Source organism: Podarcis melisellensis (assembly GCF_964234715.1).
Source record: "Podarcis melisellensis genome assembly, chromosome: 10".
NCBI lineage: Eukaryota > Metazoa > Chordata > Lepidosauria > Squamata > Lacertidae > Podarcis > Podarcis melisellensis.
The window spans coordinates 61004955-61027451 of record NC_138542.1 but is presented as its reverse complement, the minus strand read 5'-3'; the positions used below and the strand labels follow the sequence as shown (position 1 = coordinate 61027451).

At 45.2% G+C, this 22497-nt stretch overlaps 1 long non-coding RNA gene across 4 annotated transcripts in view; it reads right to left on the bottom strand.

Annotated features, from left to right (window-relative positions):
* Positions 1–14338: 14338 nt before the first annotated feature.
* LOC309378834 overlaps positions 14339–22497 on the bottom strand; it is a 90205-nt gene continuing 82046 nt past the window's right edge. For 2 of the 4 annotated variants that reach the window (XR_014172165.1, XR_014172166.1), the window contains exons 3-4: positions 16386–16466; positions 14339–14544 (exon numbers count right to left, since the gene is read on the bottom strand). This is a non-coding gene — a long non-coding RNA (uncharacterized lncRNA). Of the gene's footprint in view, positions 14545–16385; positions 16467–17137; positions 17223–22497 lie in introns of all 4 variants that reach the window. The other 2 variants (XR_014172170.1, XR_014172167.1) reach the window with 2 other exon arrangements.

Sequence of the window (22497 nt, the reverse complement as noted above, 5' to 3'; positions counted from 1 at the left end):
GACTAGTATAACAACAACAACAACAACAACAACAACAACAACAACAACAACAACAACAACAACTTAGTATTTGTTATTTATACCCTACCCATCTGGCTGGGTTTCCCCAGCCACTCTGAGCAGCTTCCAAAAAAGATTAAAAATATATTAAAACATCAGGCATTAAAAACTTCCCTAAACAGGGCTTACATCTCTGCTACCACTGCTCCCTCTAACTCTTGGACTAGATTGGATTTTTTAAAAAGAAAAAGAAAAACTTTCAATTTAAAGTTGTTGTTTAAACTTTTTAGTGGTTTGTTGCACAAAAAGGTCTCCAAGAGACTTACAAGGTATTTCAAACATAAGCATAAGTAAACATATATTATAATATAGAAACATTTATATTATACATCACACAGAAATGCATGCAGTTCCTTAAAAATACACAAAGTAATCCCATTAATAAGGTGCCAGTGAAGGTGCCAGGCAGATCTCAGTGGAAAGAGCATTCCACAAACAGGGAGCCACAACTGAAAAGCCCTCTCCATTATCATCCTTGATTACTCCCTCAAAAAAGAGACCTGGAGAAGAGCCTCCAATGAAAATCTAAAAGCCCTGAGTAGGGTTATATCAGGAGAGACGTTGCAAAAGATATTGGAATCCTGGGCTGTAAAGAGATTTATAGGTAAACCTTGCTGTTTGGATTCGGTTCAGGAGCATACAGCCAGTGTTGCTGTATCAAAATTGGTGCCATGTGATCTGATGGGTTCAAACCCATCAAAAGTTAGGGAACTACATCTGAAGCTTCTGAACCGTTTTCAGAGTCAGCTTCACATAAAATGCATTGCAATAGTCCAGTCTTGAGCTTATCAGAGCACATATTACTGTAGCCAAGTTATTTCCATTCAAATAGGGTTGTAGTTGGGTCATCAGCCTTAATTGATGGAAGGCACTCCGTGCCACTGAGGCCACCTGTTCCTCAAGTGACAGTAATGGATTCAGGAGAGCACCCTAACTATAAACCTCCTCCTTCAGAGTGAGCGTGACTCCATCTAGAGCAGGTTGTACACCACTCAGTCAGAGAGAAGCAGCATCTTCAAACAGCATCTTAGTCTCATCTGGGTTAAGCTTTGGCTTATTAGGTGAAGGATGGATGAATACACATGTAAGCATATATTTGACACTTTAATGTGTTTTTAACAAAAGTCAAGCACAAAGGGAGCAGTGTGGAAGATGAAACAATATTCAATTTGTTTACAGAAATCTGTATACAGTATGTGGTGAAGACCAAATCACATCACAGTTGAAGAACTTGCTCTATTCACCTGTAATTATGCCTATCTCCATCCTACTAAGTGGTACGGAACTCATTATAACTCATAAACGTTCATAAGATCAAAATCAAAAGTTGGAAATTACTAGAGATTTTGACAATTGAAACTTGGCCAAATGGACTGTGGAATATTGCATTGGGAGGGAAATTTAATCTTTGCATTAAAACTGATGAAAGGAAAAGTTAAACTGAGGGATTTCTTTGTGGTTTGACACCTGATTCTGGACAGAAACTGAATCTGTCTCAGGCTTTTCTTCAATTATGGGATAAACCCTGATGTTCTCCTAGAATAGAATACAAAAGGATGTAATGTTCTTTTGATTGCAGTTGGATAGGTGATCTGGAAATGCTGTAACTTCAGACACCAAGTGTATCTTCTGGAGTGGAGTGTAGAAGGGTTCTGCTTGTTTATGTTTGACTTTAATTTGTGTGTTACTTGTGCATCTTTAATTTGTGTGTTACTTCTTCATCTTATTTCCCATACTGATGTATCACAATTTTATGTTTGCAATCTTTCATTCTTCTGTAAGCTTAAAACTGTCACAATAAAAATATGCAGGGAAAGAGGAGGACAAATGTTCTTAAGATCATGCTGTAAAGGAGCTTCCCCACTTCCTGTTGCAATCCAAATGTTGGACAAGAAGTCTCATTCTTACTGATCATTGGCCATGCTGGGCTCGGCTGGTAGGACTTCTCATCCACCAACATCTAGAGCAGTGTTTCCCAGCCTTTTTTGGGCAAAGGCACACTAGTTTCATGAAAAAAATCTCGAGGCACACCACCATGCCAGATGGGGAAAGGTCACTTTTTACTTATGTAAAAAAAAATAAAAAATAGTAACTTCCAACAAATTCTGTAGGTCTTGTTTCTGAATCATTAAAGCTGCATTTGGGAAGGATTCGTAAGGGCGCACAGCAACTCAGTCCCACCAACTCCACAGCAGGGTTCTCAGGTTCACTGAAGGGCTCCCTCAGGGGGGCACATATATACACCTGGGCTCCCGAAAAGCTACCGCAAGAGCCCTTCAGGAGTTCACATAGCGCAGGCCTGAAGGCTGCAGCTTCCCACTTAGCATCCCGCCAGAGGAGGAAACCTCAAGTGGTCGACCTGTTTTTTTTCCCTCCCGCCTCCCTTTTGGAGCGCAGAGTTTTGAAGGCCGGCATCAACTCCGTTTTCCCGGATACTTCCCGCTCGAACCGAGGGCTGGGTGAAGCAAGGGCGGCGCTGCGCGTTTTACCTCCACGGCGCAGGGGCTCTGGCTCGCCTTCAGCCACCCCACGACAGCGCTGGCTGCCACTTCGTCCTGCAGCAACAGCTCCAAAACAGCCACCATGCCCACCTCTCTCCTCCTCTAGCACTACCGCGCGTGCGAGCCTCCGGGGCGGGCGCACAAGGAGCGTGGGCGCCACCCCTCGACGCCGTCCCAAAAGCCGCCAAAAAGCCCTAAAAAAAGAGGAGCAGCAAAAAAAACACACCACACACGGGGGGCGTGTTCTAATTCGCTTCTAACTCCGGGTTAGAGCGCAGCACGTGGAGGATGGGTGGGGAAAGAGAGAGGAGGCGCACTGATAGAACGCCAGGCACGGGGGCCGCCAGGGAGAGCCAGCGCGCGCTCCGCCCCGGACGCTCGCGGCCACCGCCGTCCCTCCCTCCCAGGGAAGGCGGGATTAGAGCAAGCGCCCGGGCAGCAAGAAGCGCGCGCGCGCCGGGCCTGCCCTGGATCCCTCAGAACTGCCAGTCTCTGGGAAAGTGGGCGTGGCTTCAGAACTCTCAGGCAGCAGCGCCCGCCGCCCGGCAAGGCTTCCCATTGGGAGGCGCGAATGCTTTAGTGGACAGGGATTGGTGCAAATATAGGCAGGGCGGGCTGAGAGGAGGAGCCGCCGCCGAGGAGCAGCGGCACCAGCAGCGTTTCCTCTCCCCCCTCCCCTCCCGTGTCAACAAGCGGGGCGCCTGCGCCGGGGGTTTGCACGTCAGGCAGGCAGCCAGGCAGGCAGACGGCGGGAGCCCCGCGCTGGGCGGCCTCTCCTCGCCGCCGCCGCCCCGCCTCTCGCCGCCCGACTCGCCCGCCTCCCTCCCACGGCACACCAGGCAACGCCTGGCAGCACACTAGTGTGCCGCGGAACACCGGTTGAGAAACACTGATCTAGAGGCACTCATTTGAGGAACCCTGCAAGGAAGAGCCTCGTGTAAGAAAAAGAGCAGGAGGAACTCCCATCAGTTTCAATATCACCTTTGCAAAGCCGTTCCATGGGAATCCAAATAGGCATTTCAACATGGTAGTCTAGTATTCTGCAGAGGGTGGTGCTTCTTTTTTAAAAAAGCACATGGTTTCCCCATTGCCGTAGCACAGAGGAGTCACTAATTGAGCAGGGAGCTCACAAGATGATAGCAATCTTATTGCTACCGGGTGACAAAAGTGGATAAAGCAACAGACAAGAGATGCTATTGGGAGCAGAGGACTGGAAGAGGCATTTTTCAAGATGAGTAGAAAGCAAAGGAGGGCAGGCAGGACCTATAAGAACATAAGAAGAGCCTGTTGGATCAGCCTGATGGCCCATCTAGTCTGAGATACTGTACTCACAGTGGCCAACCAGCTGGAAACCTGCAAGCTGTACCCAAGCACAAGAGCACTCTTCCCTCTTTGGTTTCCAGTAACTAGTATTCATAAGGATTAACATATCTATGGAGGCAGACCAATAGCCATTATGACTTGATGGGTGTTGGGAAGTCAATGGCTGGGTGAGGATTGGGAGGGAGGGAGGATAGGATTTGGAGGTTCACCGGGGGGCAGGGGGAGCCTTTGGTGATGCAACAAGATCCAGTTTCGCTCAGAATAAAATCCAAGCTATGTTGCAACTTTGGAGGACAATTCCAGACTAAAGGGAAAGTTCACCCATCACCCTAGTATGGATTCACTTTAGAATGTGGTGGAAATTTTTGATGTTAGGAGGGTGAACTTCTGAAGTTTACCTTGGATTCACTTGGAAATTACCCAAGACCCTCCAGACATACATGTCCCTGGTAATATTTTGAAGCAAACCCACCCGAAGGTCCACCCCAGGCATCATTTACCCATCAGTGAGAAGTAAGTCTCCTTCACAAGCCCATTTCAATTTCACTAGGGGCCATAACGAGCCTTGGGCCTGACTCCTAATCAGGGCCCTGTTGAAAAGCCCCTTCCTTCAAGCCTATATTTTTCTGATAGTAGTATTTAAGGCATTTCAGAGACAGAGCTTGTCTTATGTTCTGAAGGATCTCATGAGGTTCACCTGACAAGAGAGCTTCCTTTAGTTCCTGGATAGAATTTCTTTACACACCAATCTTTTTTTAAAAAAAAATCTTTAGAAAAAGCAAAACAACAACCATACACAAGCACACAGACACTCCTATTTCTACAGCCACATGTTCCGTAAGGTGGAATAAAACAATATGAAGAGGAACTTATTAGGATGAAACTAATCCCGCTCTCTCCTTCTTCATCCTGCTCACACACAAAAACAAAGAAGCCAAGACCCTTTGGGTGCATCAAGACATCTGAGCCTTTTAACTTTGTGAAAATCTGTTTAGATAGCTCACTTGGAGGGCAGATTTATGTCCAGAAAATTTGGAGTTGCTTACAAAAAGGATGAGAGTAATTTATTTTCCTGTTACTGGTCTGCCACATGAATGAGATAAGATCAGCTAAAATATTCAAGAGAAGCCAGCCATTCCTCACAACTTCTCCCTCCGTCCCCCACCTCTTTCCCTTTTCCCTCTTTGAGACCAGTTACCTATTTAACTCCATCCTGTCAATTAAGCTGGAAGAAGAGGAGGGGGGGAGGGAAGGCAAAGAACTAATTAGGCAACTGTGTAATTTTAATTAGCTGTTTTGATAATTAAACTAATTAGTTCCCCTGTGTTTCCACAATATGTGGTGGACTGGTTTTGATACCGCGGCTTCAGAGTTCCATTCCATTAGTTAATTAGTCACTTTTGCATTAGAAAGCTTTATTAATGGCCTTAATTTGCAGTTGAAATGAGAAATCTGCTGTCAATAATTTGGATAATTGCCTACTGTTTGATTATAAAGTACAAAAGTAGCAGCACACCATTACATATGCAAATCCCAAGGGTTATTTCCTGGACGCTTAGGTTTCTTGATCTACATTTCATCCTCTCTCGGTTTCTGGGTGTGTTTTTTCTTGACCCTGTTTGCGGGTGGGGGGGGAGAGGATCCAGCTTATTAAAGAGACTAAGGCCCTCTCCCCCCCCCTCTTGTCCTGTACTCTGTGCCTGCTTGTGCCTGCAATTGTTCAAGTTATTGCTTGCTTTGTACCTAATTAGTGTCCTTGGATTTAAATGAACAGCTCTGTATACACCTCTAGCTCCTGCAGCCATGTTTGTGCATTGAATAATTGATTCTACTCTGCTAATCAGATAGGGACATAATGAGCCAGTTTAATTAAATGGGGATCTAACCTGGTGAACACTGGGAAAATATTTGCTCATTTACTTAGTAAAAGGCCACAGTTGCTTTTTCACTAGATGGAAAGAGAAGGTGACGGAAAGTAAAGCCAGCTCTGGGAAGGAGGAAGAGAGGGGTAAGCAGAAACACTCAGTTGGTTGTCTATCCCTAACAAATCAAGCTACTTGAATAGCCAAAGCAAAGGGGAAATTTTTCACATGCATGCCACACAGACACAAGAAAGGCTTACTCAAAGGGCCAGGAAACGGTGAAACTGCTGACGGGTTCTCCCTGTCTCTCCCAAAGGTGTCAGCATCACTTCCCTGCTATGCTCTAAGAGACAGGTTGCCTGGTCCTTCCGCCCTCTGTGATTTACAGAAAGAATTTTTCAACCCACTTGGCTGCCATTTGGTTCCCGCGTTAACTCCATAAGGTAAGTCTCCGTAAGTCGCAGCTTATATCTGCAGCGGTAGCGGAGGGGGGGTGAGGGGAAGCAGTGGGGCGGGGGGGAGAACTTGTCTTTGGGTGCTTAAGCGCTTTTGTCTCTGGATCAAAGTATTGCAGTCCTGCAGCAAGCAGCCTTGTTTATCTGAACCTCTGGGGAGCATTGCAGAGGGTGCGGTGGAGGGGGTTGATGGGATCAATGGGAAATGTTATTTACTTTGGGCTAGTTCTGCCTGCTGCTGCATGGGAAAGGTTGGGTTTTGGATAATGGGGGCTCCGCTGTATTCCTGTTTTCTAACAATACTTCACAGGAAACTCTCTCATTGGTTTGCATGAGAACTTCCTGTCTTGTTGGATTGGTCTCTTGGGGGGAAATTACATGGGACTGCCACTGCAAATAGCAGTGCCTGAGAAATATCTAAATCAGTGTCCCCCAACCTAGCGCCTTCTGGGTGCTATTGGACCATAACTCCCACGCATTGCAGAAGGTTGGACTAGATGACCCTCTGAGTCCCTTCCAACATCACAATTCCATAATTCTACCCCTGGCTATGCTGGGTAATGCTGATGGTAACTGCAGTCCAAAATATCTGGAGGGCACCAGTTGGAGAAGGCTGATCTGGATAAACTTTCTTCTTGCCATGAATTGGATCCAGACTAAGTTACTTGTCCTTTATTCCCATCGAAATCAATCATTCTAAAACATGACTTCGTCCAGACCCAACCCCAATCTGAGTTTTCTTGCACTTGCTTGAGTCAAGCAAGAATGTGAAGCATAGTTGAAGAGATGCATTTCAGACTCCTGTCAGGGCACGGAGCAAAATGAACTGGGCATTGCAGAGGAGGGAGATTTGACAGAGGGCTTCTGTTTTCTGCAGAAGTTCTGCGCTCTTTGTTATGTGTAGCTCCACCCTAAGATCACCACCAAATGTCCGTTCATGGTAGAAAGGCACTATAGCAGGCTGGAGTCAGTGCCAATGTTTCTGCTGATGAATGTACGTGGTACATCGGTATTTCATACCGATCCTCCAGGTCCAATGCACAGAAAACCAAGGGAGGACCACAAGTGAGTGGCAGGACAGAGACTTTGCATGCTGAAGGTCTCAGGTTCAACCACAGCATATCCATGAAGATCTAGGAGCTCTTCCACCATCCAAGGCAGACGATGTTGATCTAGATGCATCAATGGTGTCCTTCAGTGTAAGGTACCTTCCTACCAGTATAGAGGCAGGTCTACCATAGATCCCCAAAAGCTGACTTGACTGTGTGATTTGAATGAATGCTTCCAAAATAGGGGAGGGGGATCTGTGTCAGCATGTTGTTGTTTTAAGGTGTAAAGGTAAAATGTACCCCTGCCCGTACAGGCCAGTTGTGTCCGACTCTAGGGTTGTGCGCCCATCTCACTTAAGAGGCCGGGGGCCAGCGCTGTCCGGAGACACTTCTGGGTCACGTGGCCAGAAGTGGACAAAGCTGCTCTGGCGAGCCGGCACCAGCGCAGCACACAGAAACGCCGTTTACCTTCCACCTATAAAGCGGTCCCTATTTATCTACTTGCACTTAGGGGTGCTTTCGAACTGCTAGGTGGGCAGGAGCTGGGACCGAAAGACGGGAGCTTACCCCGCCGCGGGGATTCGAACCGCCGACCATGCGATCGGCAAGCCCTAGGCGCTGAGGTTTTACCCACAGCGCCACCCGCCTGCAATTTAGGCTCAAGGTCAGAACACATCAAGGGAGGAGGCAGAACTCCTTGTGGGGGCATGACTTTGGATGGGTTTCTTTTAATCCTCAAGTCACCTAGGCAATTGGCAGATGGATCCCCGAAACCTTGAAAGATGATACCTAAATGTTTCCAGCTTACAACTGATGGGAGCAATAATAATTCTGCCTTCTTAAATGCAGACGGGGGTGGGGGGGGAACTCTTTGGAATGGGAAGATGATTACAGTCTTTAGCTGCCAAGGGGGGGAAATTACCCACATTTTCCAAATGACAGTTTAAGTGAAACATAGAGCATTGAGTACATAATCTGGAGGTTTGGGTGGGGAGGCAAAAGCAAGTTGCATTTAAAAGAGAGAGAGAGAGAGAGACTATAGATATATAGATATATGTATAGACATATGTAATGCATACTATTCCAATTGCTCATCAAACTAACTTTACCTGGAGGGGCCGAGTCCCAGAATCAACATGGTTCCCATCTGCTGGTGTGTTCTAGGATGAAATAGCATATTGACCCTGAATCCATACTCAATGTAAAAAGCAATTGTTATTCTGCCACTGTAACACCTTGTTGCCAATGGCGATGTAATTAAAGCAGTGAGGACTCATTTTCCATCCTTATCTCTTAAGCTCGTCTGAATCAGAAATTGTTTGTCTGTGGTAACTGAGGGGGGGAAATGTACCACCAGGCTGTATGTTTATTTATGAATTTGGAAGAGCTTTCTCTCTCTCTCTCTCTCTCTCTCTCTCTCTGTGTGTGTGTGTGTGTGTGTGAACCTGTGTAAAACAGACTTTCCTTATCCTATATTTTCTACCATTGCACCCATGTGCATGCGGTTTTTCTATCTCTATCTCTCTCTTACATACAGAGGGAGAGCGAGATCCCTATATAAAGATATATGGGCAACCAGCACGGATGCACACTCGCAGTTTAAATTTTTTACTCACCCCCTTTTCTCCTCTATTAAAATTCCGAATGGCTAAGAGGATTTTCTCAATTTAGTCATACTTTTAATCTTCGCTGAAATGAGTGATGACTTCTTATAATAAAAAGTTGACAGGCTTACATTGCGCACCGGTGGATTAGTTTCCCTTGGTGATGAGGTTTTCTTTTGTACGCCGTGTGTCTGTTTGATGGAGGTTTAACAGAAAGCATTTTGGCAGAAATTGGATGCAGCAGGGATCATCTGGAGATGGCTGCTGTTCGATATTAACTGCACACAGTAACTTTTTTTCCCTTCTTCTTCTTAGCACTTCCACCACTAACTCCCCCCCCTTCCCTCTTCCTTTGCCAGGTGACAGAAGCAGCCAAAATATAATCTTCCCTCCCCTCCCTTTCTATTCAGAAAATAAAATAAAGGGGGAAAGGAGACGGGTTAATTCAAAGATTAAATTATCCATGCCCATTCCGGGTGAACTTCTTCAAATATATTTATTTTGGAGTATTATTTAATGAAGGCATGGGCAAGACATTCACTGTAGAAAGACACGAAAAACTACACACCTAGGCTTGTGGGTTGTTGTTTTTTTTGTAACAGCAAATGATACTCTTTGATCTTTTTTCTCCTCTTAATGGTGAATAGGGATGTGTGTTTTTTGGGGGGGGGCGGATCTTAAAAATAAACACAAAGTAGAGATCCTTTAGCAGTGTTTCATATTTCCCTTGAGCATAGCTTCCTACATCACAATTAATTTTGGTTGGGATGTTTTCAATGACCAGAGGTTGTCAACCAAGTATCTCAGTTACATTGTCTAGCGATATATTAGGTTTCTTCTTCTGACACATAGGTTTATTTCACATATACAACCACATCTTCTGAGAACTTGTGCGGTGTGTGTGTGTGTGTGTGTGTGTGTGTGATTGAGCCACAGGTTGAACTTGTGGGCTAACTCACAATGCCCTTGCTTAACCAACTTGGCAATTATCTTCCCATAGTTGTGGACTTGGTGTGTGCATGCACACCCACACACAATTCTCCTGACATATGTTACATGATGCATGATGAGTGGTATTTTGTATACATGGTAACGTGATTTTTCACCTTGAAAGATGGAGAGATTACACAAACCGGACCATAAGTAATGTGAGGAATGGGGAACCTGTAGCCTCTCTACATGTTGCAGTACTCCAGTTTTCATAAATGCATCACCTCTGTGTGTGGGCCAACTAATAAGACAAATCAGGATGCCTTAGGCCCCCCAATGAACCTTCATGTTATTCTGTCACTCTGTACGCATACTTTTACATACTGTTTACATACTTCTATAACTTTATAGCTCTATGTTTCCCTACGTATTTCATGTATTTCTAGGTCCACAGTCTTTGCAAGAAGTGAAATTGTCTAAAATGTTGCCTGTTGAGTAGCTCTGGTTTGTTGCTCTTTTTGTTGTTAAAGCACAACAGTAAATGATTTTCCCCCCATTTAAGCTTCATTTAAGATTTTTTTTAAAAAAACTACATTGCCCTATTTTAACAACAGCAAAACCAACCCAGAGTTCAACATTTTGGTGTAATTTTTCCTAATATACACATTTTTCAGTGGAGCATTGACCAATATACAATTCTGTAATATTCCTTAATTGAATGCATTTTTGTATGTTATTTTACCTAATACAGTATATGCATTTATATGCACATTTTACACACACACATTGTGCACATTTAGTTGGCTAGGGAACTTCATTGCAAAAAGTGAATTTTGATGGATTCTTTGCGTTTGCATATTGTTTGAGAAAGTGTGAATTAGCTAAGTTCACTTTTAAATGTGAACTGGATTTCTCCTCCCTCCCTAGTTGTATGGCATGTCCAATTCTATTGCCAACAGAGAAATACTCAGAGCCTGCCAAGTAGTCAAAATGTATGTATGTTCAAAACTTTCATTAAAATGGTCAATAGGTAACAAAAAATAAAATAAAAATGGATGCAATGTACCTATAATAAAGATCAGAAGGGCTTAATGTGCCATTACCTCTGTGTGCAGCAAGCAGTGACAATCTTGCCTTCCTTGTCAAGTTTCAAGAACATGCAATCCTTAATTTAAACACTCAAGAGATCTTTGGAGCTTGTCAGTCTAGTTAATCAAGCCCCCTTTTGTCCCTATTTTAAAGAAAATCTGACTTTCTTTAAAGACATTTTTAAAGCACAGCCCTTGATTGCCCAAACAAGTTCTGTTCTAGGGGGATGAAATAATCCAATAACATCTTTTTGTCTACTTTTATCTATTTCGTTTGCTTGTGTTTCTGCATGCTTAGATATGACTGAAGCATTGTTCGTTCAAAAAAAGGGACTGGAGCCATCAACATTTCTAAGTAGAGCACATCTTTAATTGGGAGAGTAGAGCTTCCATGGCTTAATAGGGAGGAAGGAGACTGAAAGGTATATATATTTTAAAAGCCAGTCCAACTATTGTTATGTCGCTGTAACAAACAAGAAAATCTCAATGGTAGCCTTTGCTTCTAACAGTGAGTTGTAGCTCAGATTTTTCAATCTCACATATCCTTCAGTATCTCAAGGACTGCCTCTCCCCATATAAACCATCCTGGACTCTACGTTCCTCATCTGAGGCCCTTCTTCATGTGCCTCCTCCATGTGAGGTTCAGAGGGTGGCAACATGAGAACGGACCTTCTCTGTAGTGGCTCCGCATTTATGGAATGCTCTCCCCAGGGAGGTTCACCTGGTGCCTTCATTACATATCTTTAGGTACCCAGAAAAAATGTTCTTCAGTCATGCCTTTGGCTGGTTAATACTCTACAGCCTTTTAAAGGTGTTTGGAGATCCTCCAAGTGCCCCTATTTTCCAATCCTGTATAGGGAAGTGTTCTTTTTTTAATGTTTAATGGAATGGGACATCCGTATTTTCATTGGATAAATGTGGGGAAGTGGAGGTTATTGTTTTGTTGTTTTTGGTTTAATTATTTACCTGTGTTTTAACTTGCATGTTATCCTGTGAATCACCCTGAGATCTTTTGATGAAGGTTGGTATATAAATTTAATAAATAATATCTTCAAATGGAACCTATAATAATAATAATAATAATAATAATAATAATAATTTATACCCCGCCCATCTGACTGGGTTTCCCCAGCCACTCTGGGTGGCTTCCAACATGTCTTCTAAAAGTCTGGTAGTTGTGTTTCTCTTTGACATCTGGTGGGAGGGCATTCCACAGGGTGGGTGCCACTACAGAGAAGGCCCTCTGCCTGGTTCCCTGTAACTTGGCTTCTCGTAGCGAGAGAACTGCCAGAAGACACTTGGCACTGGATCTCAGTGTCCGGGCAGAACAATGGGGGTAGAGACACTTCTTCAGGTATACTGGACCGAGGCCGTTTAGGGCTTTAAAGGTCAGCAGCAACACTTTGAATTGTGCTCGGAAATATACTGGGAGCCAGTTTAGGTCTTTCAAGACCGGTGTTATGTGTTCTCGGCAGCTGCTCCCGGTCACCAGTCTAGCTGCCGCATTCTGGATTAGTTGTAGTTTCCGGGTCACCTTCAAAGGTAGCCTCCCATAGAGCACATTGCAGTTTGGGCAATAATCCAATTTTATTTCCATTTCATTGATTCATTAAGCAGCCCACAGGTCAGGGAAGGGAACTTCTGGCCCTGCAGATGGACTACAACTCCTTGAACATTGGCCTTTTTTTTTTCTGGGGCAGCTGAGACCTGAAGTCCAACAACACTTGGGGAAGGCCATAGGCTCTCCATCCCTGCTAGACTCAATCCATTGAGTGCCAGTGCCAGTTTTGTGACATCTGTAATTCGCAGCCAGTGAGATGACACACTGCCACTGGCCCCCTGGCCTTTCCACAGAAAGCTTTGATGGTTTAGGTGTAAGCATAGGTAGTAGATGTAGGTAGGTGTGGGCATCTGAGAACAGGATGCTGGAGTAGATGGACCATTGGCCTGAACCTTCAGAGTTCTTCCTACGTTCTTATGTGTTCTTCCAGTTGTGTTCCACTGGCAGAATGAGTAAACCTGTGCATGTCAGGGGCATGTGGGGAGCAGGAGCAGAGCCCTTACATCCTTTGCTTCCTCGACGTGGCTCAGGAACTGGTGTGACTATATGTTATCTCTGCAGCAGGTGTTGCCTACAATGGAAGGAATTAAGGAAGAGCTGCTCTCTACCTTCCACCTTGCCCATTGTGAAACATCAAAGCAGTGGAAGTGGTGGTTGCTTTGCCAGTGGGCCCCACACCTCACCTTAAGTGAATGCCATGGGAGAGAACTTCCATTCAATTCACACTTAAAGGCACAGTTACCTAAATGACACTTTCTAAAACAATACAAGAAGTGAAGCACAGCGCAGCCATCACACAAAATTTCAGAATTTCTCAAATTTTGCAATCCACTTCTTCAGCCAAGTAACATGCACAGGGATGTTGAATACTGTACTAGGGTGAAGTGTGCATACATCGGTGGAGGTAAAGGTAAAGGGTCCCCTGACCGTTAGGCCCAGTCGCAAACGACTCTGGGGTTGCGGCACTCATCTTGCTTTATTGGCCAAGGGAGCCGGCGTACTAACGTGGCCAGCATGACTAACCCGCTTCTGGCGAACCAGAGCAGCACACGAAAATGCCATTTACCTTCCTGCCAGAGTGGTACCTATTTATCTACTTGCTCTTTTGATGTGCTTTCGAACTGCTAGCTTGGCAGGAGTCGGTGGAAGTAGCATACAGATATGCATTATATTATGGAAAACGCACTAAAATCATCTTTCTTTAGCACTTTAAAAAACAAATCTCAAACTGATGTGGAAATGTGGATAACTGGAAAAATGAGAAAACATTCCTCTTCAACCAGGCTTCGGACTGATTAACATCCCATACCCTTTTAAATGTGTTTGTGGAAGGGGGTGGGGGTTATTGTTTTGTTATTGTTATTGTTTTTATTATGTATTCTATGTTTTTATTTTCTATTTTTATGCTGTTGAAGCACCCTGAGATCTCCGGACGAAGGGCAGTATACAAAGTTAATAATAAATTAAATACATTAATATAAATACATTAGAAAGGATTTATTTTAAAGGCATCGGCAGGAGATCATTGAATACACTGCAGCTTATGAAATATATGAATGTAATGATATAAAAGCAAAATCAACAGCACATTATTCACGAATAAGCTTTGGGGAAGGGGGAAGCAAGGAGAAGTATATGAAAATAATGATTATAGGGGGGAAACAAAAGAGACTATGGATATGCAAGTTAACTTAGGAACAGTTACAGATAGGTAGCTGTGTTGGTTTGCCATAGTCAAAACAAAAAAAAATTCCTTCCAGTAGCACCTTAAAGACCAACTAAGTTAGTTCTTGGTATGAGCTTTCGTGTGCAAGAAGAAGTGTGCATGCACACGAAAGCTCATACCAAGAACTAACTTAGTTGGTCTTTAAGGTGCTACTGGAAGGAATTTTTTTTGTTTTAACTTAGGAACGTTACACTGAGAAACCATATGCAACTTAACTTTTATGAACAACTGTTATGGCATGCAGATGAGACTTACAGCCAGATAGGGGCATATCAGATTTCAGCCCAAGTGTCTCTTGACAGCCCCAAAGCAGCTTTCTAATAGATGTCCTTCATTCCAATGGGATTACTTTTAAGATCTCTGATGGCCTCAAATGCAGACAAACCTGTAAAGGAAAGGACTATCTCGTTAATGTCACGGGTGAAGCATATACAGGGCAACACAGCTGTCCGACTGCACACACAGAGTTATTTGAAGTTTAGGATATTACAGCCTGAAGATTCCTGGTGAGTTTTCCTGACATTTCTCTCTGTAATGCTCACTACTCAGTTTGGCAAATATTACCTTTATATCTGACCTTCGAGCCACCTTTGACTCGACCTGCTTCTCTCCGGAAGTCCACACAAAATGATCTCACTGTAAACAGAGCCTTTCCCTAAGCAAAGTTGGAGGAGACACAACAGCCCAAGTCCTTTTATTCACTCAACCCAAAGAGGAACAATGCAGGTAAAAACCCCCCGCAAATTACCTCAGAACTAACAGGAAGTTGGCATCTTCTTTGGTTGCTGTCGGTTCCCACCAAAATGTTGCCTAAAGTGAAATTTAGAACTGACTTGATTTGGGGGCTCCATTCTTGCATGAACTTCTCCTGATGAACTTCAAAGGAAGCCAAGCAATATTTTGTAATGAAGCAAAATGTCGCAGCTAAGTTCAAGGTATCCTTCAACAGTTTTTACCAGATTTCAAAATAGTTTTGAGAAGATCAGCAAAAATTCTCATAGGGTGGGGAAGATATTAAAGCAGAATTTGTTATTGCTGAGTAGTCTTTATCAGAGTTCAACCACAGGTCACACCTGTATTAGGCTGTTCAAAGCACAAATAGGAGATAGAGGAGAAACTACAGTTTTAGGGAGATTCAGATTATCCCCTGTGGGCTGAAAGGAAGTATGAGGGGGCTCAAAGGTTTGCATGTTCTAACCCAGGCTTCCTCAAACTCAGCCCTCCAGCTGTTTTGGGACTACAGTTCCCATCATCCCTGACTACTGGTCCTGCTAGCTAGGGATCTTGGGAGTTGTAGGCCAAAAACATCTGGAGTGCTGAGGTTGAGGAACCCTGTTCTAACCCATGCAGGGTCCTCTCTCATATATGTCAATGACTGCTGACCACTGCCCCATGTGGTGAGCCATGCAACTGCAGCTTCTCAGGGAAGAATCTTCCAGACGTGGTGTGATTCTGCCCACCCAGGTTGGTTGTTGTTTCCTCCTGAAGTACATAAAGATTTCATTTTACAGCTTCCCTTTGCTCAAGTAATGTGGTCTACCTTGACTTTAGTACATCTTGCATCTCTGTGCTTGCTCCTTATTCTCAGAAGTGAAATCGGAATGCATGAGAACGATTGCAGTCTTAAAATAGTAACATCTATGATGCAGTGCAACTTCGAATGAAATGTTTGTGTGAAAACTTGGAGATCTTCTGCTTCATGTAAGGAACTGCCAAATGGACAGACAGGCAACTGCTGCCCACCAACATTTGAACTGGCAGCTTGGTTTTCTGCTGATATGCCCTGCTCAAGAGAAGAAGAAGAAGAAGAAGAAGAAGAAGAAGAAGAAGAAGAAGAAGAAGAAGAAGAAGAAGAAGAAGAAGAAGAAGAAGAAGAATTTGATTTTAATATCTCGTTTTATCACTACCCGAAGGAGTCTCAAAGCGGCTAACATTCTCCTTTCCCTTCCTCCCCCACAACAAACACTCTGTGAGGTGAGTGGGGCTGAGAGACTTCAGAGAGTGTGACTAGCCCAAGATCACCCAGCAGCTGCATGTGGAGGAGCGGAGATGCAAACCCGGTTCCCCAGATTACGAGTCTGTCGCTCTTAACCACTACACCACACTGGCTCACAAGTCAGCAGAACCACAAAGTAGAATCCAGTGAGTTTTTGCACGTGTCATTACGCTCGTAGGAAATGTGTTGAAAGAAGTGCCGCTTAGCACTGTGGTTTGTAATTTCCTTACCTGAATACACATGCCCCTTGCAAGCGAGATTTTGTCGACAGGAATAAAGATGTTCTCCAAAAGATGTTGGGCAACCAACAACTGAAAAGAATGAAGAACAAACCATTCTGAATCACCTTGCACAGATCTATTTGCACCTGCTCTCAAAGTCACTGGATAAAAGTCACTTAGAGGGATGCCTGCAATGTGTCATTGGCTGCCATTTCCAGTGTCACTTTGGCCACAAGAACCCAGGAGTTTATTAGATAGAAAAGACTGAGAGATGAAAAACGGGCAGTAATGGAGCTTGTTTAGCTCCTGCCTTTCATTTCCCATTGGACATGCACTTTGTAAGAGATGGTGGCTGCCAACTCAGCAAGGGAAAGGTGAGTTGTTTGTTTGTTTTAAATTTAAAGCTAGTTGTGGGCTGCTCCTCCACCCATTCCACTAAAGAAGATTTTCCTAAAACAAAAGAGGCCGCTGCCGCCACCCCACACACATTGCACAACTCCTCTGTTTGGGGAGGAATCAGTTTGCCTTATCTTAGCCTCATCCAAAGGGGATTCCAGTACATTGAAGCCTTCTATCAGAATTTGGTAGATAGGAGCTAAGCAAGATATCTTATATCTAGCTCAGCATTGTTCACTTTGACTGGCAATGGCTCTCCAGGGTTTCAGGCAATGAAAATGAAAGAAAAGGCACATCCCTCAGTCTCCTCAAAAATAAGGCACCTGCAGCAAAAAACCCACAACAACCCCAAACCTGCACCCCACCTGAAAAGTATCATGAAGAGGAGGCGACACAAATGATCTGGAAACCAAGCCTTTGGAATGGTTGTGGGAGTTGGTTATGTTGAGCCTGGATAAGAGAAGATGAGAGGAGATATGATAGTCGTCTTCAAATATCTCAAGAGCTGTCACATGGAAGATGGAGCAAGCTTGTTTTATTCTGCTCCTGAGAGCAGGACCTGAACCAGTGGCTTCAAATTGCAGTAAGCTGATCACCGAAGAATTGATGCTTTTGAATTATGGTGCTGAAGGAGACTCTTGAGAGTCCCATGGACGGCAAGAAGATCAAACCTATCCATTCTTAAGGAAATCAGCCCTGAGTGCTCACTGGAAGGACAGATCGTGAAGCTGAGGCTCCAATACTTTGGCCACCTCATGAGAAGAAAAGACTCCCTGGAAAAGACCCTGATGTTGGGAAAGATGGAGGGCACAAGGAGAAGGGGACGACAGAGGACGACATGGTGGGACAGTGTTCTCGAAGCTACCAGCATGAGTTTGACCAAACTGCGGGAGGCAGTGGAAGACAGGAGTGCCTGGCGTGCTCTGGTCCATGGGGTCACGAAGAGTCGGACACAACTAAATGACTAAACAACAACAAGAACTTACTGATGGTGAGAGGTGTTCAACCATGTAACAGTCTACGTCAGAAACTGGTGGACTCCCCTTCACTGGAGATATTTTTAAACAGAAGTTGGATGGCCACCTGCCAGGGATTCTTTAGCTGTGACTTTTGCACTGCAGGGATTTGGACTAGATGACCTTTTTGGTCCCTTCCAACTCTATATAATACAAAACATTTTATGGAGGGAACAACCCATTGCTGCCTGTAATGCAGAACTAAAATGAAACGGCAGAGTACCTGGGTGCTGACTCAACGGTTTCTGGTATGGCAAGCCAATACACTACACCACCCATGAGAATTTAACCAAAATTTCTGTCCTTTCATTTCTCATTAACTGCTGGAGGGTGGTGGGGTTGTTGTTTCTAGTGGGAAGACATTTTGGGCAATTCCTCATACTGAGCATATTTGTCTATCTCAGGGGTAGTCAACCTTTTTATACCTACCACCCACTAATGCATCTTTCTTGATGGTAAAATTTCCTTACCACCCACCAGTGCTCGATGGAAGGGGGATTCAGCTTGTGCTGTAGAACCCCCTACCGCCCACCTAGAATCCTGAAATGCCCACTAGTGGGCGGTAGGGACCAGGCTGACAACATATCTAGTCCAATTTTGCCTACAATGGTTAGCAGAGTCTCTCCAAGACGTTTGGGGTCTTGTCTAGAGATGCCAGGAACTGACCCAATTACCTTCACTGTGTAAAGTAGATGCTTTTCTGCTCAGCTATGACCCTTTCTCCAATTTTCATCTTCAGTTCAACTGTTTCCCTTTCCTTTCTTTGGAGGAAAAGAAATTCTCATTAAAATACATTTGTCTTTTCTCCACGCTTTCCAAATTTCTGGAAATTCTGCATCTCAGTGATGACTTAAGGACCAGTAGAAGTTAGTGTATTAGTGCTAATGGGATACTGCTCCACCATCCACAGCTTGCCCTCTTCCTGCCCTCACCTGCCTGCCCTCTTACTTACAACTAGCCCAGAAGGTAGCAGTGGTGGTCAGATTCCTCCTCCTTAATCTCAGGGCAGGGCGTTCTAGAATCAATTGGCTCTGCCTGCCATTGACTCTGGCTCCCCCTACTGTTAGCCTCCCTGCCTTCTGCCCTAGTAAAGGTAAAGGGACCCCTGACCATTAGGTCCAGTCGTGACCGACTCTGGGGTTGCGGCGCTCATCTCGCTTTACTGGCCGAGGGAGCAGTTTCCGGGATATGTGGCCAGCATGACTAAGCTGCTTCTGGCGAACCAGAGCAGCACATGGAAACGCCGTTTACCTTCCTGCCGGGGTGGTACCTATTTATCTACTTGCACTTTGATGTGCTTTTGAACTGCTAGGTTGGCAGGAGCAGGGACCGAGCAACGGGAGCTCACCCCATTGCGGGGATTCAAACCGCCGACCTTCTGATCAGCAAGTCCTAGGCTCTGTGGTTTAACCCACAGCGCCACCCACGTCCCTCTGTCTTCTGCCCTACCAGCCCCAATAAGCACCAGCCACCACTACTAAGGGCATTATTGCAAGTTGACTCCAATAGTAACAGAAAACTGACTCTGAGCCACATCGCAGCATTATTTATTCCTCTCCTCCTAGTTATACTATAAACATATCCCACTTCTTTCATACTCAGCCACCTGTGCGCGCGCACACACACTTTATTGGTGCCAGAAGGTTTGGATGCATGCTTTTAAAGATCTTTAAAGTTTCCTGCTGATAGGCAAAGGCTCCCTTGGCACTTTTAAGTAATACAGGAACACAGAAACGCCTCATAATGTGATCCCACACCCACCCAGCCCGATGACAGAATCAAGGTTAATTGCATGTGGTTTGAGGAAGACCCATGGTTGGAGAGAAGAGGAGGGAAGGAGAAATGCCTCATTATATTTTAAATTGACAAGGATCTTTTTTTTAACAGGCAGAGGGGGCAGCTGGATTGCATGAGCTGTGCCGAAAATATTGAGGAAGGGGACACTTCTGAAGTCTGATTCAGCATTGCTGTAGTTTCTCATCTGGGCCTAAACTCTGTAGTAGAACAAGCAATGCTGGGGGAAAGACTGGGTATTTGCCGGGAACCGAAGATAGGCAGAACCACACACAATCACCACCCGGCTGCCTTAACAATGTTCTTATTCCGACTTTGCAATTAACCTTGATTCTGTCATCGGGCTGGGTTCTAACAAAATCAGGTGCAATCAAACAGAATTTCCAGTTCACATAACCTATCTCTCCCCTACTCAAGGTACAACTTGGCCAGAGACTCAAAATGGACCTTGAGGGTCATAGAATATATATTTCCAGTTATTAAAAAAAAGTATTACATGGTATAATGTATTCATCTTAGTTTGGGCTAATGAAACACAGGAGCACTGCCAGGAATTGTAGGAGGGTGAAGAGGGAGAAATTCCTGTCCCCCTCTTATTTCATCATCTCAGGGGTTTTCACACATTACAGTCAATGACTGTAAAAAATCTGTGTACGCAAATGGCTGATCTGTGCAAATCAACAAGTGTACAGTCTTTTGTATGAACACTCACATTTGGGTAGATGCCAAGTGTGAATGTACAATGTGTGAACATTGCTCTCCTTTGTCCCTCCCTACAGTCTACAGCTCTCCATTTACTCTTGCTTACCCCATCTCACTGGAGAGCCAGTGTGGTGTAGTAGTTAAGAGCGGTAGTCTCGTAATCTGGGGAACCGGGTTCGCGTCTCCGCTCCTCCACATGCAGCTGCTGGGTGACCTTGGGCCAGTCACACTTCTCTGAGGTCTCTCAGCCCCACTCACCTCACAGAGTGTTTGTTCTGGGGGAGGAAGGGAAAGGAGAATGTTAGCCACTTTGAGACTCCTTCGGGTAGTGATAAAGTGAGATATCAAATCCAAACTCCTCTTCTTCTACTGTACCACATCTTCCTGCTCCCAACTCCCCCTCTGCCACCCCATCTCCCCCATCATTTTGCTGCTCCTCCTTTCTCCCACCAGAGGTTCCCATCCTGCATCTCCTGCTCATCCCATCCAGCTCTGTCTTCTCCCACCTCCTGAACTCCCTTGCTCCACCTTGTCTTGTCTCGCCTTCTTCCAGCTCCCTCCTCACCTCATGTTGTGGAAGGAAAATAGAACTTAATCAGCAAAGATGGGAGTTGATGCCAGACTCTTAAGCCAGTCTTGTTGGGTGGGATAGAAGGGGTGCTGCTCAGTGGGGCAACATCTGCTTTACATGTAGAAGAACCCAAGTTCAATCCCGGTCATCTACCAGTAAAGCTGGGAGAGAACCTTGTCTGAAATCCTGGAAGATCACTGCCAGTTAGTGCAGAAATATGGAAGCCCCTGAGAACACCCACTGTAGTTCAAAGGCCCCTCAACACCTGGAACTGGCCTTGCATGGAAAAGAGAGCCAGTGTGGTGTAGTGGTTAAGAGCAGTGGACTTGTAATCTGGGGAACCAGGTTCGCATCTCCACTCCTTCACATGCAGCTGCTGGGGGACCTTGGGCTAGTCATACTTCTCTGAAGTCTCTCAGCCTCACTCACCTCACAGAGTGTTTGTTGTGGGGGAGGAAGGGAAAAGAGATTGTTAGCCACTTTGAGACTCCTTAAAAGGTAAAAGGACCCCTGACCATTAGGTCCAGTCGTGACCGACTCTGGGGTTGCAGCGCTCATCTCGCTTTATTGGCCGAGGGAGCCAGCGTACAGCTTCCGGGTCATGTGGCCAGCATGACTAAGCCGCTTCTGGCAAACCAGAGCAGTGCACGGAAACGCCGTTTACCTTCCCGCCGTAGTGGTACCTATTTATCTACTTGCACTTTGACGTGCTTTCGAACTGCTAGGTGGGCAGGAGCAGGGACCGAGCAACAGGAGCTCACCCCATCATAGGGATTCGAACTGCCGACCTTCTGATCGGCAAGTCCTAGGCTCTGTGGTTTAACCCACAGCGCCACCATTCCCTCTCCCCGTAAAGCTTCCTACACACATCACACCACAAGAGCAAGATCTGTCCTGGAGGTTTGGTGGAGCCTTTGGAACAGTGTGGGAGGCAGTGCAGGGTTGCTTCTGAAGGAAACTCCAAATAGGATTTTGTTCCGTTTTCTACTGATGAGAGGTGCCACTGGATTAGTAAAGGATAGGGCTATCGACGGCTCTGTTCTCCTTCCCATGTCAGAGGCAATATACCTCTAAACACCACTTGTTGGGGATCACAATTTAGGGCTTGGGGTCATGGGTTCAAGCTTTACATTGGGCAAAAGATTCCTGTGTTGCGTGAGGTTGGACTACATGACCCTTGTGGTCCCTTCGAACTCTACTCTATGTCAGGAGTCCAGTCCCCAGCTTGATACCACAGTGAGCGTTGTTATTGGGAAAGGATGGTTTATTGTCAAAACAAACAGATAACTCCGGACGTTCTCAACACAGCCTCCGCCATCATCAATCAAGATGACCCTTCTGAAGTCTGCTTCCCACGAGACCAAGAAGCAAATGAACTTTTGCTTCATACGTCTTTTGTTTTGCTTCCTATCTTGCAGCCCTCCCATTCGTCAAGACCTCAGACTGAGTGGGTCAGCTCCCTCCTCTTCCCCATTCTCTGCGAGGCTGCCTCTTAACTCTTTCCAGCCTGTTATTGCTTCCAGCGAGCTTTGACTGCATTCTAGCTTGTTCTCCACCATTCCCTTATCGGGGGGCATTCCAAGGGGTGGGGCAGTTGGCACTAGCCAGTGCTCATCCTGCATGGCAGTTAACCCTCTGTGTT